Source organism: Oncorhynchus gorbuscha, linkage group LG15 (assembly GCF_021184085.1).
Source record: "Oncorhynchus gorbuscha isolate QuinsamMale2020 ecotype Even-year linkage group LG15, OgorEven_v1.0, whole genome shotgun sequence".
Lineage (NCBI taxonomy): Eukaryota > Metazoa > Chordata > Actinopteri > Salmoniformes > Salmonidae > Oncorhynchus > Oncorhynchus gorbuscha.
In genome coordinates, this window is record NC_060187.1 from 71,696,637 (window position 1) to 71,711,433 (window position 14,797).

The window sequence follows — 14,797 nt, forward strand, 5'->3', positions numbered from 1 at the left end:
CAAATGGACAATGACCCCAAGCATACTTCCAAAGTTGGGGCAAAATGGCTTAAGGTCAACAAAGTCAAGGTATTGGAGTGGCCATCACAAAGCCCTGACCTCAACCCTATAGAAAATGTGTGGGCAGAACTGAAAAGCGTGTGCGAGGAAGGAGACCTACAAACCTGACTCAGTTACACCAGCTCTGTCAGGAGGAATGTGCCAAAATTCACCCAACCTTTTGTGGGAAGCTTGTGGAAGGCTACCCGAAACGTTTGACCCAAGTTAAACAATTTAAAGGCAATGCTACCAAATACTAATTGGGCAATTGTTAAAATAAAGGGGTGATCCTAACTGACTAAAGACCAGGAATTTTTACTAGGATTAAATGTCAGGAAATGTGAAACTGAGTTTCAGTATATTTGGCTAAGGTGTATGTAAACTTCCGACTTCAACTGTGGAATTTCTCTATATCCTAGATATAGACTTTCACCGAAGGTGGCTCCCATGCCTGCACGGGCGGCACTCGGTGGTTGTTGTCGCTGGTCTACTTGCTGCCACGATCCCCTTTTCCTTTTCTGTTTGTTATGTCCTATTGGTTGCACCTGTTTCTTGTTTGAGTTTTGGTTCAGGACTATTTAAGCCTTTTAGGCCCGCCTGCTTTTGTGCGGGCTTGTTCTCTGTTAGTCTAGGTTGGTTGCTTGTTATGTTCACTGTTTGGTGTCCAGTTTTGGGTTGGACATATTTGTTTTCGCCTGTCGTTTTGGCGTTACTTTTGGATACCGTAATAAAGTTTGGTTTTCCCCATTATCCTCTGCTCTCTGCGCTTGACTCCGCACCCACCACTCCTGGCTGTGTGGCATGGTCTTTCTGCTCTTATGGACTAGCCTCTTCAATTCAAACCACAGGTTTTCAATGGGGATGAAATGCGGAGACTGAGATGGCCATTGCAACATTTAGATTTTGTAGTCAATTAACCATTTCTTTGTGGATTTTGATTCATGTTTTGGGTTATTGGCTTGTTGGAAGATCCACTTGCGGCCAAGTTTCAGCCTCCTGGCAGAGGCAACCAGGTTTTTTGGCAAAAATGTCCTGGTAGGTTCCTGGTAAAGTTCATGATGCCATCGACCTTAACAAGGGCCACAAACACTCACTGGTGTGTGTGGCCAAAGATCTCTATTATCATGTCATCTGACCATTCTGTAGGGAGGAATTGTGTTCTCAAATTTCATAAAACATTTCAGAAAAAGGCTCAGTTTCATTATCCTCGCATGGGTAGGATGCTGGAGTACTGAAAACAAGGGTGCTTAATTAGAATTTCAGGGACATAATGACTATTTAATGACTATACATAAGTCCTGATTTATGCATATAATGTTGAGAAAAACAACCTCCCCAGACAGGCCTTAGATACAAGACAAACACCCTATCTAACTACATTAATAGTAGGCAGGGCATAACAGGGTTATTTCAGACTGGCCAGTAAGCCTTGGCAATGTCCAGAGTTCCAGAGTCTGTACTAGACCAGATTCTCCAGTCATCAGTGTGCAGACCATGAGAAACTTTCATTTCCTTTCTCTGTCTCTCCCTCGTTCCTTTTCCCTTCCTGCTCTCTTCCCATCCTGCTGTCTGTCTCGCTCTCTCTCCCTGTCCTCTGGCTCAGTCGTGTGTTTCCAAGAGATAAGACCCTTGCTCATTTCACACATGAGCAGAGAAGAGTTTGGGGGTGGTTGGTGTGTGTGTACGTGTATGTGTGTGAGTGAGAGAGAGGAAGGAGAGAGGAAGTGGGAGAGTGTGAGTAGTGGATTCTAACTTGGAATCACAGCCTCTCCTCCCATTCTTTCCCCTTTTCCCTTCTCTCTCGTCAAAGAGGATGATTGGCTCTCCCCATGGGTGGGTGTGTTCACCAGACCAATTTGACAGATACTGGAGACGTGGCCCATCTCTGTCACTCTGTTGCTTTTACAGATTCACCGCATTCACTCCCAACACCAGGGATCAGATCAACAGTTGTAGTGCACTATACTAGGGATGATTAAGTGCATTTCCTTCATGTCTTCAATACAAAACTTCCCAGCAATACATTGCACCAGGTCTCTGACAAAGGACTACCCCCCCACCAAATTTGGTTGCTTGAATGAAAAGAAACCTCTCTCTCTCTCTCTCTCTCTCTCTCTCTCTCTCTCTCTCTCTCTCTCTCTCTCTCTCTCTCTCTCTCTCTCTCTCTCTCTCACATATATATATTAATAGAGAGAGTAAATGTTGAAGAATGACCTGCCAGTGCCCACAGTTGACTAGGCCTGTCGCATGAAGGCAGAGAGCGGACAGTGGCAGACACCACTCGAAAAGAGTTATTCATGCAAATACTACAGGTTAATGAAGAGTTTCACTGTCCTCCAAGCGCTTCCTTTGTCTCCCCAAGCTGTGTTGTTCTGATGAGAACCTGGTAGGAGGGGTGGGGGAAAAGAGGGAGGACAAAAGAGCTCACTGTGCACTGTTCATTCATACAGACAGACAAGACATTCAGATCCTCAGGGACCATGGTGAAGGTGCCACTCCTGGGTATCATATAGAAACCTTAGGGGTTTTTATTTTAAGAGGTATGCTTGGTTGCTCTGTCTCATTTTTGGTTTGCCCTCTGAATACTGGACTCTGACCAGTCTTATCATAGCTGGATGGCTAACTGTAAATCTGCCTCATCTAAGGTTTCACTATGTATTCAGAACTCGTATGCAACACATTACTTGATGGTAAAATTCTAAGGATCCTAAAATGCTTGTCAATTCACTTCCTGAACTCGGAGGTCTAGCACTTGTCAGCTGTAGTGTCTTGAGATTTGGAATGAGAACCCTGAGGTTAACAGTGCACTAGAACCATAGAGACTGAGCAGGGTTCCACTCCATTCAAAAGCCCCAGATTTAATAACAAGAACACACACACACACACTGGAGGTGCAGAGGCTAGTCAAAGTCCGGTTTGATGCTCTGGATGTTCAGTGGACTGCTCAATTTGGGGTATTGCAGAAACCGACCTTCTTCCGGACTTAACTTCTGCAGCGCTAGTTGGAACTAGTTCTAGTTATACACGTGCCGCGTTCAAACAGTTAGCAGGTCGGACATTTCAGAGTTCCGACTAGCACGTAAACGTGGCACAAGAATATGAGAACTTGTTGTTTATCCACATAATATAAGGTTGGCGTAAAGAAATTCAGCCGGCAGTGCGTTGGAGAAGGTGTGGTACAGTGTGTGTGTGTGTGTGTGTGTGTGTGTGTGTGTGTGTGTGTGTGTGTGTGTGTGTGTGTGTGTGTGTGTGTGTGTGTGTGTGTGTGTGTGTGTGTGTGTGTGTGTGTGTGTGTGTGTGTGTGTGTGTGTGTGTGTGTGTGTGTGTGTGTGTGTGTGTTCTTGTTATTAAATCAGACAGTAAATCAGGATCACCTTAATTGGGGAGGACAGGCTCATAGTAATGGCTGGAAGGGAATAATTGGAATGGTATCAAACTCATCAAGCACATGGAAACGATGTGTTTTATACCATTTAATTCACTCCATTCCATCCATTATTATGCGCCGTCCTCCCATCAGCAGCCTCCTGTGGTTTATACAGCACATACTGTACACCTACAGGACAATATATGATTAAATATGAAATTGCATTACTGTCATATCCTCAGTGGAGTAATGAATGAATCCGTTCCAGAACAGGGGACATGGAGACAATCAATGATCTACTGTGAGCCAAATATATCTGTTCCGGAGTCATATACAGATACAATATGTCTCTGGATCTGTGTATATGTATAATAATAATACTACTATGATAATAAAACACCCACATACAGCCATGAAATGGAAAAGCCATATTGCTGCCAGCTTCCCTTCCTCTCCTTGCACCCCTATAGGTGAGGCGAGACTCGTGAGACCCTCTGTAATAATAATGACAGTGCCAAACCTATCCTGCCTTCTCTGCTGTGGGTCTGGAGCCTGGTGTCTGAGGTACTGTACCTATCCTGACTGCTCTGCTGTGGGTCTGGAGCCTGGTGTCTGAGGTACTGTACCTATCCTGCCTGATCTGCTGTGGGTCTGGAGCCTGGTGTCTGAGGTACTGTACCTATCCTGCCTGATCTGCTGTGGGTCTGGAGCCTGGTGTCTGAGGTACTGTACCTATCCTGCCTGATCTGCAGTGGGTCTGGAGCCTGGTGTCTGAGGTACTGTACCTATCCTGCCTGATCTGCTGTGGGTCTGGAGCCTGGTGTCTGAGGTACTGTACTTATCCTGCCTGCCTCTCTGTTATTACAGAGCTGCCAGCCACAGTGAGGCCCGTTCTATGTCTGTGGTGTAGTTAGTACAGAGCTGCCAGCCACAGTGAGGCCGGTCTATGTCTGTGGTGTAGGGTTATTACAGAGCTGCCAGCCACAGTGAGGCCGGTCTATGTCTGTGGTGTAGGGTTATTACAGAGCTGCCAGCCACAGTGAGGCCGGTCTATGTCTGTGGTGTTGGGTTATTACAGAGCTGCCAGCCACAGTGAGGCCGGTCTACAGTATGTCTGTGGTGTTGGGTTATTACAGAGCTGCCAGCCACAGTGAGGCCGGTCTACAGTATGTTTGTGGTGTAGGGTTATTACAGAGCTGCCAGCCACAGTGAGGCCGGTCTATGTCTGTGGTGTAGTTATTACAGAGCTGCCAGCCACAATGAAGGCTGTTTCTGTCTGTGGTATAAGGTTATTATAGAACTGCCAGCCACAGTGAGGCCGGTCTATGTCTGTAATGTGTTGGGTCATTACAGAGCTGCCAGCCACAATGAAGGCTGTTTCTGTCTGTGGTATAAGGTTATTATAGAGCTGCCAGCCACAGTGAGTCCATTCTATGTCTGTGGTGTAGTTATTACAGAGCTGCCAGCCACAATGAAGGCTGTTTCTGTCTGTGGTATAAGGTTATTATAGAGCTGCCAGCCACAGTGAGTCCATTCTATGTCTGTGGTGTAGTTATTACAGAGCTGCCAGCCACAATGAAGGCTGTTTCTGTCTGTGGTATAAGGTTATTATAGAGCTGCCAGACACAGTGAGTCCATTCTATGCCTGTGCAATAGTGAAAAAGATAAATATGGTGTATATGGATGCAATCATAACCCCACTTGATTGTCAGATTTGATTTTATATCTATTCTGCTCTGCCCCTTACTGCCTTAGTACTGCTGTTTTTACCAGAATATAACTAACTACTGTCATCAATGCTGTTATCAATTAGAAAAATATATACTGTGCATCAAGGATGCAGAAAATCACCATCCCATCTGCCTCCATTTAACAAAGCCTACACTTGCTGGAACATTTGCTGACATTATATTTGGTTGTCATCTTTGCAAAATACCTATTTTGGATGCAGCAATTGTATTCGCTAGAATGCTAACGGTCATTGATATATGCTGTAACAAAATTGAGCCAAAAAGCCATTTTACTGGTTGACGTTTAAGTTGTTTTTAAGTCTATTGCTGTTAAGCAGGACATTCATACGAGCCTTAAATACCAATTCTAATCCAGAGGTATTGTGAAATGCATTTATAAGCAACATGTAAATGGCGGCTTGTATTCTCGGTGCTCTTTGAGAACTCCCGTGTTCTGCCACCAACATGGCCCCGCATTGCCCTGGTTTACAAACACACAAAGGGGTCTATTTATCATTGTACTAGAAAATAATGTCTGGAAATTGGACTGAATCTCTAGGGTTTAAATCCAGAGTTCATGATAAAGTATAAGGAATGGGAATAAGTGGAGGTGGAGTGGGGAAAAGAAAAGGACAACACCGATTGGTGCGTAATAAGAAAAGTGGACTAGTAGAAGATGATTGGTGCGTAATAAGAAAAGTGGACTAGTAGAAGATGATTGGTGCATAATAAGAAAAGTGGACCAATAGAAGATGATTGGTGCATAATAAGAAAAGTGGACTAGTAGAAGATGATTGGTGCGTAATAAGAAAAGTGGACTAGTAGAAGATGATTGGTGCATAATAAGAAAAGTGGACTAGTAGAAGATGATTGGTGCATAATAAGAAAAGTGGACTAGTAGAAGATGATTGGTGCATAATAAGAAAAGTGGACTAGTAGAAGATGATTGGTGCATAATAAGAAAAGTGGACTAGTAGAAGATGATTGGTGCATAATAAGAAAAGTGGACTAGTAGAAGATGATTGGTGCATAATAAGAAAAGTGGACTAGTAGAAGATGATTGGTGCTTAATAAGAAAAGTGTACTAGTAGAAGATGATTGGTGCATAATAAGAAAAGTGTACTAGTAGAAGATGATTGGTGCATAATAAGAAAAGTGGACTAGTAGAAGATGATTGGTGCATAATAAGAAAAGTGTACTAGTAGAAGATGATTGGTGCATAATAAGAAAAGTGGACTAGTAGAAGATGATTGGTGCATAATAAGAAAAGTGGACTAGTAGAAGATGATTGGTGCATAATAAGAAAAGTGGACTAGTAGAAGATGATTGGTGCATAATAAGAAAAGTGGACTAGTAGAAGATGATTGGTGCTTGATAAGAAAAGTGGACTAGTAGAAGATGATTGGTGCATAATAAGAAAAGTGGACTAGTAGAAGATGATTGGTGCATAATAAGAAAAGTGGACTAGTAGAAGATGATTGGTGCATAATAAGAAAAGTGGACTAGTAGAAGATGATTGGTGCATAATAAGAAAAGTGGACTAGTAGAAGATGATTGGTGCATAATAAGAAAAGTGGACTAGTAGAAGATGATTGGTGCATAATAAGAAAAGTGGACTAGTAGAAGATGATTGGTGCATAATAAGAAAAGTGGACTAGTAGAAGATGATTGGTGCATAATAAGAAAAGTGGACTAGTAGAAGATGATTGGTGCATAATAAGAAAAGTGGACTAGTAGAAGATGATTGGTGCATAATAAGAAAAGTGGACTAGTAGAAGATGATTGGTGCTTAATAAGAAAAGTGGACTAGTAGAAGATGATTGGTGCATAATAAGAAAAGTGGACTAGTAGAAGATGATTGGTGCATAATAAGAAAAGTGGACTAGTAGAAGATGATTGGTGCATAATAAGAAAAGTGGACTAGTAGAAGATGATTGGTGCATAATAAGAAAAGTGGACTAGTAGAAGATGATTGGTGCATAATAAGAAAAGTGGACTAGTAGAAGATGATTGGTGCATAATAAGAAAAGTGGACTAGTAGAAGATGATTGGTGCATAATAAGAAAAGTGGACTAGTAGAAGATGATTGGTGCATAATAAGAAAAGTGGACTAGTAGAAGATGATTGGTGCATAATAAGAAAAGTGGACTAGTAGAAGATGATTGGTGCATAATAAGAAAAGTGGACTAGTAGAAGATGATTGGTGCATAATAAGAAAAGTGGACTAGTAGAAGATGATTGGTCCATAATAAGAAAAGTGGACTAGTAGAAGATGATTGGTGCATAATAAGAAAAGTGGACTAGTAGAAGATGATTGGTGCATAATAAGAAAAGTGGACTAGTAGAAGATGATTGGTGCTTAAAGATATTGGTGCAGAAGAAAAGTGTACTAGTAGAAGATGATTGGTGCATAATAAGAAAAGTGGACTATAAGAAAAGTGGACTAGTAGAAGATGATTGGTGCATAATAAGAAAAGTGGACTAGTAGAAGATGATTGGTGCATAATAAGAAAAGTGGACTAGTAGAAGATGATTGGTGCATAATAAGAAAAGTGGACTAGTAGAAGATGATTGGTGCATAATAAGAAAAGTGGACTAGTAGAAGATGATTGGTGCATAATAAGAAAAGTGGACTAGTAGAAGATGATTGGTGCTTAATAAGAAACGTGTACTAGTAGAAGATGATTGGTGCATAATAAGAAAAGTGGACTAGTAGAAGATGATTGGTGCTTAATAAGAAAAGTGTACTAGTAGAAGATGATTGGTGCATAATAAGAAAAGTGGACTAGTAGAAGATGATTGGTGCATAATAAGAAAAGTGGACTAGTAGAAGATGATTGGTGCTTAATAAGAAAAGTGTACTAGTAGAAGATGATTGGTGCATAATAAGAAAAGTGGACTAGTAGAAGATGATTGGTGCATAATAAGAAAAGTGGACTAGTAGAAGATGATTGGTGCATAATAAGAAAAGTGGACTAGTAGAAGATGATTGGTGCATAATAAGAAAAGTGGACTAGTAGAAGATGATTGGTGCATAATAAGAAAAGTGGACTAGTAGAAGATGATTGGTGCATAATAAGAAAAGTGGACTAGTAGAAGATGATTGGTGCATAATAAGAAAAGTGGACTAGTAGAAGATGATTGGTGCATAATAAGAAAAGTGGACTAGTAGAAGATGATTGGTGCTTAATAAGAAAAGTGTACTAGTAGAAGATGATTGGTGCATAATAAGAAAAGTGGACTAGTAGAAGATGATTGGTGCATAATAAGAAAAGTGGACCAATAGAAGATGATTGGTGCTTAATAAGAAAAGTGGACTAGTAGAAGATGATTGGTGCATAATAAGAAAAGTGGACTAGTAGAAGATGATTGGTGCATAATAAGAAAAGTGGACTAGTAGAAGATGATTGGTGCATAATAAGAAAAGTGGACTAGTAGAAGATGATTGGTGCATAATAAGAAAAGTGGACTAGTAGAAGATGATTGGTGCATAATAAGAAAAGTGGACTAGTAGAAGATGATTGGTCCATAATAAGAAAAGTGGACTAGTAGAAGATGATTGGTGCATAATAAGAAAAGTGGACTAGTAGAAGATGATTGGTGCATAATAAGAAAAGTGGACTAGTAGAAGATGATTGGTGCTTAATAAGAAAAGTGTACTAGTAGAAGATGATTGGTGCATAATAAGAAAAGTGGACTAGTAGAAGATGATTGGTGCATAATAAGAAAAGTGGACTAGTAGAAGATGATTGGTGCATAATAAGAAAAGTGGACTAGTAGAAGATGATTGGTGCATAATAAGAAAAGTGGACTAGTAGAAGATGATTGGTGCATAATAAGAAAAGTGGACTAGTAGAAGATGATTGGTGCATAATAAGAAAAGTGGACTAGTAGAAGATGATTGGTGCTTAATAAGAAAAGTGGACTAGTAGAAGATGAAAAGTGTACTAGTAGAAGATGATTGGTGCATAGAAGATGATTGGTGCATAATAAGAAAAGTGGACTAGTAGAAGATGATTGGTGCTTAATAAGAAAAGTGTACTAGTAGAAGATGATTGGTGCATAATAAGAAAAGTGGACTAGTAGAAGATGATTGGTGCATAATAAGAAAAGTGGACTAGTAGAAGATGATTGGTGCTTAATAAGAAAAGTGTACTAGTAGAAGATGATTGGTGCATAATAAGAAAAGTGGACTAGTAGAAGATGATTGGTGCATAATAAGAAAAGTGGACTAGTAGAAGATGATTGGTGCATAATAAGAAAAGTGGACTAGTAGAAGATGATTGGTGCATAATAAGAAAAGTGGACTAGTAGAAGATGATTGGTGCATAATAAGAAAAGTGGACTAGTAGAAGATGATTGGTGCATAATAAGAAAAGTGGACTAGTAGAAGATGATTGGTGCATAATAAGAAAAGTGGACTAGTAGAAGATGATTGGTGCATAATAAGAAAAGTGGACTAGTAGAAGATGATTGGTGCTTAATAAGAAAAGTGTACTAGTAGAAGATGATTGGTGCATAATAAGAAAAGTGGACTAGTAGAAGATGATTGGTGCATAATAAGAAAAGTGGACCAATAGAAGATGATTGGTGCTTAATAAGAAAAGTGGACTAGTAGAAGATGATTGGTGCATAATAAGAAAAGTGGACTAGTAGAAGATGATTGGTGCATAATAAGAAAAGTGGACTAGTAGAAGATGATTGGTGCATAATAAGAAAAGTGGACTAGTAGAAGATGATTGGTGCATAATAAGAAAAGTGGACCAATAGAAGATGATTGGTGCGTAATAAGAAAAGTGGACTAGTAGAAGATGATTGGTGCATAATAAGAAAAGTGGACCAATAGAAGATGATTGGTGCGTAATAAGAAAAGTGGACTAGTAGAAGATGATTGGTGCGTAATAAGAAAAGTGGACCAATAGAAGATGATTGGTGCGTAATAAGAAAAGTGGACTAGTAGAAGATGATTGGTGCTTAATAAGAAAAGTGGACTGTATCTCATAGTAGAAGGGTGAAGATGAGGAGGGAAAAGGGAAAGAGGACAGCAATATGATTTGAATGATGCTCTCTCTTCTAAAACCAGCTCTCAAATTGAGCTGTGGAAGCTCCAGGTAAAAAGACCTGTAAATGTCTACATTTAACAAGAGGGAGGACTGCACCTGTCATTAGAGCTGTACTTTAAAATGACATATTTTCTATCTGCCGTGCAGGAGGCTACATTCTTTAATGACCTAGCAATGTCCTTCCTGTCAGTTGTTGTACATTCATATACAGCATTCAGTAATTGATTAGACTATTGGATATGCTGCTCAGGTACATTCATTCATACTTGGATTCATGGAGATCTTATGGTCAAAATATCTCCATTATACACATGAGTCACCCACACGAAGACACGTCAATATGAGAAAGAAAGAACGAAGAAAAGACAGAAATGAGAGAAAGAAAGGACATTGCTATGGAATGTCAAGGTCTGGGGTTGAGAAAAGCACCCTGTACATTCATTTATTTGATCTAAAAAGTACAATATGTGCTCTTTACTGTATAAGCAGAAGAACAAATAACATTTGGTCACAATACATTCAGGAAACAAACACAAATCAAGCAGGTGTTATCTCCTTTGTCTTATAATGTATAATTTTTCTCTCATACGTCTTCCACCAACACTATTCAGCTCTGCCATTAACGGAGCTGCAGTAATGGGGGCCGAGAAAACGTGATTAGAGTGGTAGAGTGTGTGTGTGTGTGCGAGAGAGTGTGTGTGATATAAATTATGGAGTCATAAATCACGCCGTGGGGTGGGCAGAACGGCATTAACATACACCAGTGACGTGCCAACAAACAACGGTCTAATTATTCGGCAATTACCTGGTTTAATAATGCCTTTCCAGGGCCAGTCTGACCACCTGTCGCCACGGTGATGAGGATCATAATGGATTGGTTAATACGTGGGCACTTGGGTTCTCAACGTGTACATTAGATACTGGGGAGGTTACATGTTGTTACAGAGAGGCGGCTCAGGGTCACCTTGCTACTGCAAGGAGGTGTCAGAGCTCTGAGTATGGCTGCCCCAAAGGGCTGTCTTCCACCTGCTCATTCAGAGAAAGACCAACTCAGTGATCATAATTAAACCTTTTAGTGGTTAGATCATGGTCAAGGACAAAAAGGCCTGCACACTATATTCATCTCCTAATACCACATTTTAATTGTGACAATGTTTTGCTCCACAATGGATCTTTGTCAGGGAAAACATGCATGGTTTTAATCACACATATTCTGTCACACCAACCAGTGTTTTTCAGCCATTTGATGGACACCTGACCTTATGCTAACAGAAGTGTGATGTATGTCTGCTGGGTATTATTCTGTGGGTGAAGGCCTTGACAGATAGATCATGTAGCAGATAAATGGACTGCATCACCAATCAGATGTGGTTTCTTCTCCTCTGAAAAGGTGTTATCATAGCTGACATTTCCCATCATACCGCAGGGCAGAATCAGACCTGGGTCTCTGTCTGACAGGGCATCATACTGGTAGGTAGTGGTACAATAGCTAAATGGTGTTTTCTATTTACACATTGAGATGTGGTGCTGGCCACAGGTCAATGAGTTTCACCCTCACCTATACAAACCTTCAAAATAACACCACAAAACACTGTCTCGACCTGCAGGAGCAACCTCAATAGATACATTTGGTTGCTGCAGTCTCAAAGCAATTGGCCAGCCAGTTTAAAATCAGCCCAGCCTTTTCTTATTTTTACTTCAAAAGACCAACCAGCACAACCAATCCAGCCAATGTTATCCATTTAGATGCCCATGACAGACCACCATTACATCCAATCCAGTTCCCATACCTTCAATGTTCCAAATGGTGGACCACCAATCAAGTTCCCGCCCCTCCGATGCTCCCACTGGCCAACCACATCCAATCTGATTCCCGCCCCTCCCACACTCCCAATTGTGGACCACCACATCCAATCCAATTTGTGCCCCTAAATCGACCAATCCACTTCCAGCCCTGTCGTTGCTCCCAATGGTGGACGACCATATCCAATCCGATTTGCGCCCATAGGTCGACCAATCCACTTCCGCCCTGTCGTTGCTCCCAATGGTGGACCACCTCAACCAATCCATCTGCTGCCCCTTCAATGCTCCCACTGGAAGGGGAAATAGTACTGTTTTTTAAATTCATTTTTTAATTGAAATTTTCCCACCATTTCCCCGCTTAGTTAATCCCCACGCTGGCCTGCGGGAGGATGATTGGCGTGTAATTACTGGCTGTTGGTACAGACAAGACCCAATATGTGCTTTCTCTACGGTTTGCCTCTTATTCTCTATCTCTATGATTCCCTCTCTCCATCTACTCTCTCTCTCGTCTCTACAGCAGCAAGATCTCTTTGTTAATCTCCATCCTCTCCTCTCTCCAAGTCTCTCTCTCCATCTCGTACCGTCCTCTCTTCCCCTATTCTTTTCCATCTGCTTCCTATTCTCTCTCTCTTTCCTATGTCTATCCTCAATTTCTCTCCTCTTTTCTTTCGTCCTGGCACTTCATCTTCTCTCTCCTTCCTCTATCTGTCTATCTGAGGAGATATCATCTCCCTAGGTAGCGTGTGAGTGGGTGTTAGTTTAAAAAATATCTCTTTATTTCTCCCTTTTCCAGTGAGTGAGATAAGAATGGAAGAAGAACCGTTTGGTTTTCAGTTCGGTAATAATTTTCTGTCAATCTATCGAGGCTGGTATCAGGTCTGAGCCAAAGGGCGAGTTAAACTTCTCTGTTCATTCTGTTGAGGACACATGTTAATAAAGCAGGCCTGAGATAACAGTAATTACCTCTATGTGGCTTCTGCTCCACTCCTCGCTGGGGACAGACTGTACTGTACTGCACTGGGCTGGGAGAGACAGGTCTGCCTCTAGTCAGGCTGTTACGTCGCAAAGATGAATATTTCATTAGAATACACCCTCAGTGATACACCAAACGTAATATCCGCCTCTCCTCACCCCCACCTCCTCATCTCTCTTCCCTCCTCACCCGCCTCACCCGCCTCTCTCTAACTCCTTCTACTTCTCTCCCTCTCCCTTTTCTCCCTTATCCCTCTCTCCACTCTTCACTCCTCTCTCCTCACTCCCTCCTCCTCACCTCACTTCCCTCCTCACCCACCTCTCTCTAACTCCTTCTACTTCTCTCCCTCTCCCTTTTCTCCCTTATCCCTCTCTCCACTCTTCACTCCTCTCTCCTCACTCCCTCCTCCTCACCTCACTTCCCTCCTCACCTGCCTCTCTCTAACTCCCTCTACTTCTCTCCTCTCTCCCCTCCCCCACACCTCTCTCCCCTCTCTAGTCTTCACTCCTCTCTCCTCACTCCTTCCTCCTCACCCACCATTCTATTACTCTGCTTCTCTCCCTCTCTCCCCTCCTCCCCTTCTCTCCCCTCTCCTCACCCCTAACCTCTTCTCATCAACCCTCTTCTTCCCCCCTCCTCACCTCTCCATATTAGCATCGTCCTCAACTCTCCAACCCTCTTCCTCTCCTCTCTTAACTTGATCACTCCCTCTGCTTCTCTCCCTGTCTCTATCGCCTCCATATTAGCATAAGTAATTAGAGATTCCTATCTGCCTGCATGGGATTGCCAATTTAAAATGAATGTGTTGATCTCTTTGATTTGTTTGGATTTAGGAGCTGCCTGTCATGTACAATTAAGATAACGCGTAGGGATGGTAGACTGGAGGGTGGGCGACGAGGGGCTCGGTGGGGGGGGTTTGCAAACCCCTCCTCTTAAATTGTTATCTCTTTTTATTTTTTGTTCCCAACTCTCCATAGCTCTGTGAAGACTAAAGAGCTGTGGAGAGGAACAGAGGGCTGCTGGTGAATGCTGACGTATAGTGAGTCTGTGGGGCCAGTGGCGGTACAGGAAGATGAATGGGGGTTGTGACTCTGGCTCCATGTAATTCCATTGATTTAACTTCACAGGAAATCTGCAAGAAACACAGGGATCTATACCCACTTAAACTGACAAATAACACTTGCTTTAAATAAAGGGCCAAAACAGGTGAACAGACTGAACAGTGCTCTCACACAGTTAAAGTCACAGCATTGAAGTTTTACCCAATCAAAAAGCATGTCTGATTTGTAGACGTGAGAAAGTGTCAGTGGGAGCTGTCATGGCCCATGAATTCATTTTGACCTACTAAATGAACACTTTGAACAAGTTCCACAAATGAAGTAAACACCTGCTTCCTCTTTCACCCCCAGCAAAATGAGGTAGGATAATTCACCTTTGATGTTACTACCTGTGAAGACTTTTTCATCAGGCATACATATTACACACAGATGGCCGTAAATAAATAGATGGACATCTGACTCATGCTTGCACAACACCCACACCACTTCTGTCACTTTAAAGTAACCCTGGGGCCGATTGTTGTTCAACACAAGTGATTTCTTCGACCTCGCATCTTCTGTGACTTCCTACTTTGCGTGAATGACTCTTTCATGCTCGGGCTGGGGAGAGATGGTTCTGTTCATCATTTGGAGATTCATTTTCATGCAGAGGGCCCACTGACAGGTGTCCCTCACTTTCCTGCCTCCAACTGCTCTTAAACGCTAGTAAAACCAAATGCATGCTTTTCAACCGATCGCTGCCTGCACCCGCACGCCTGACCAGC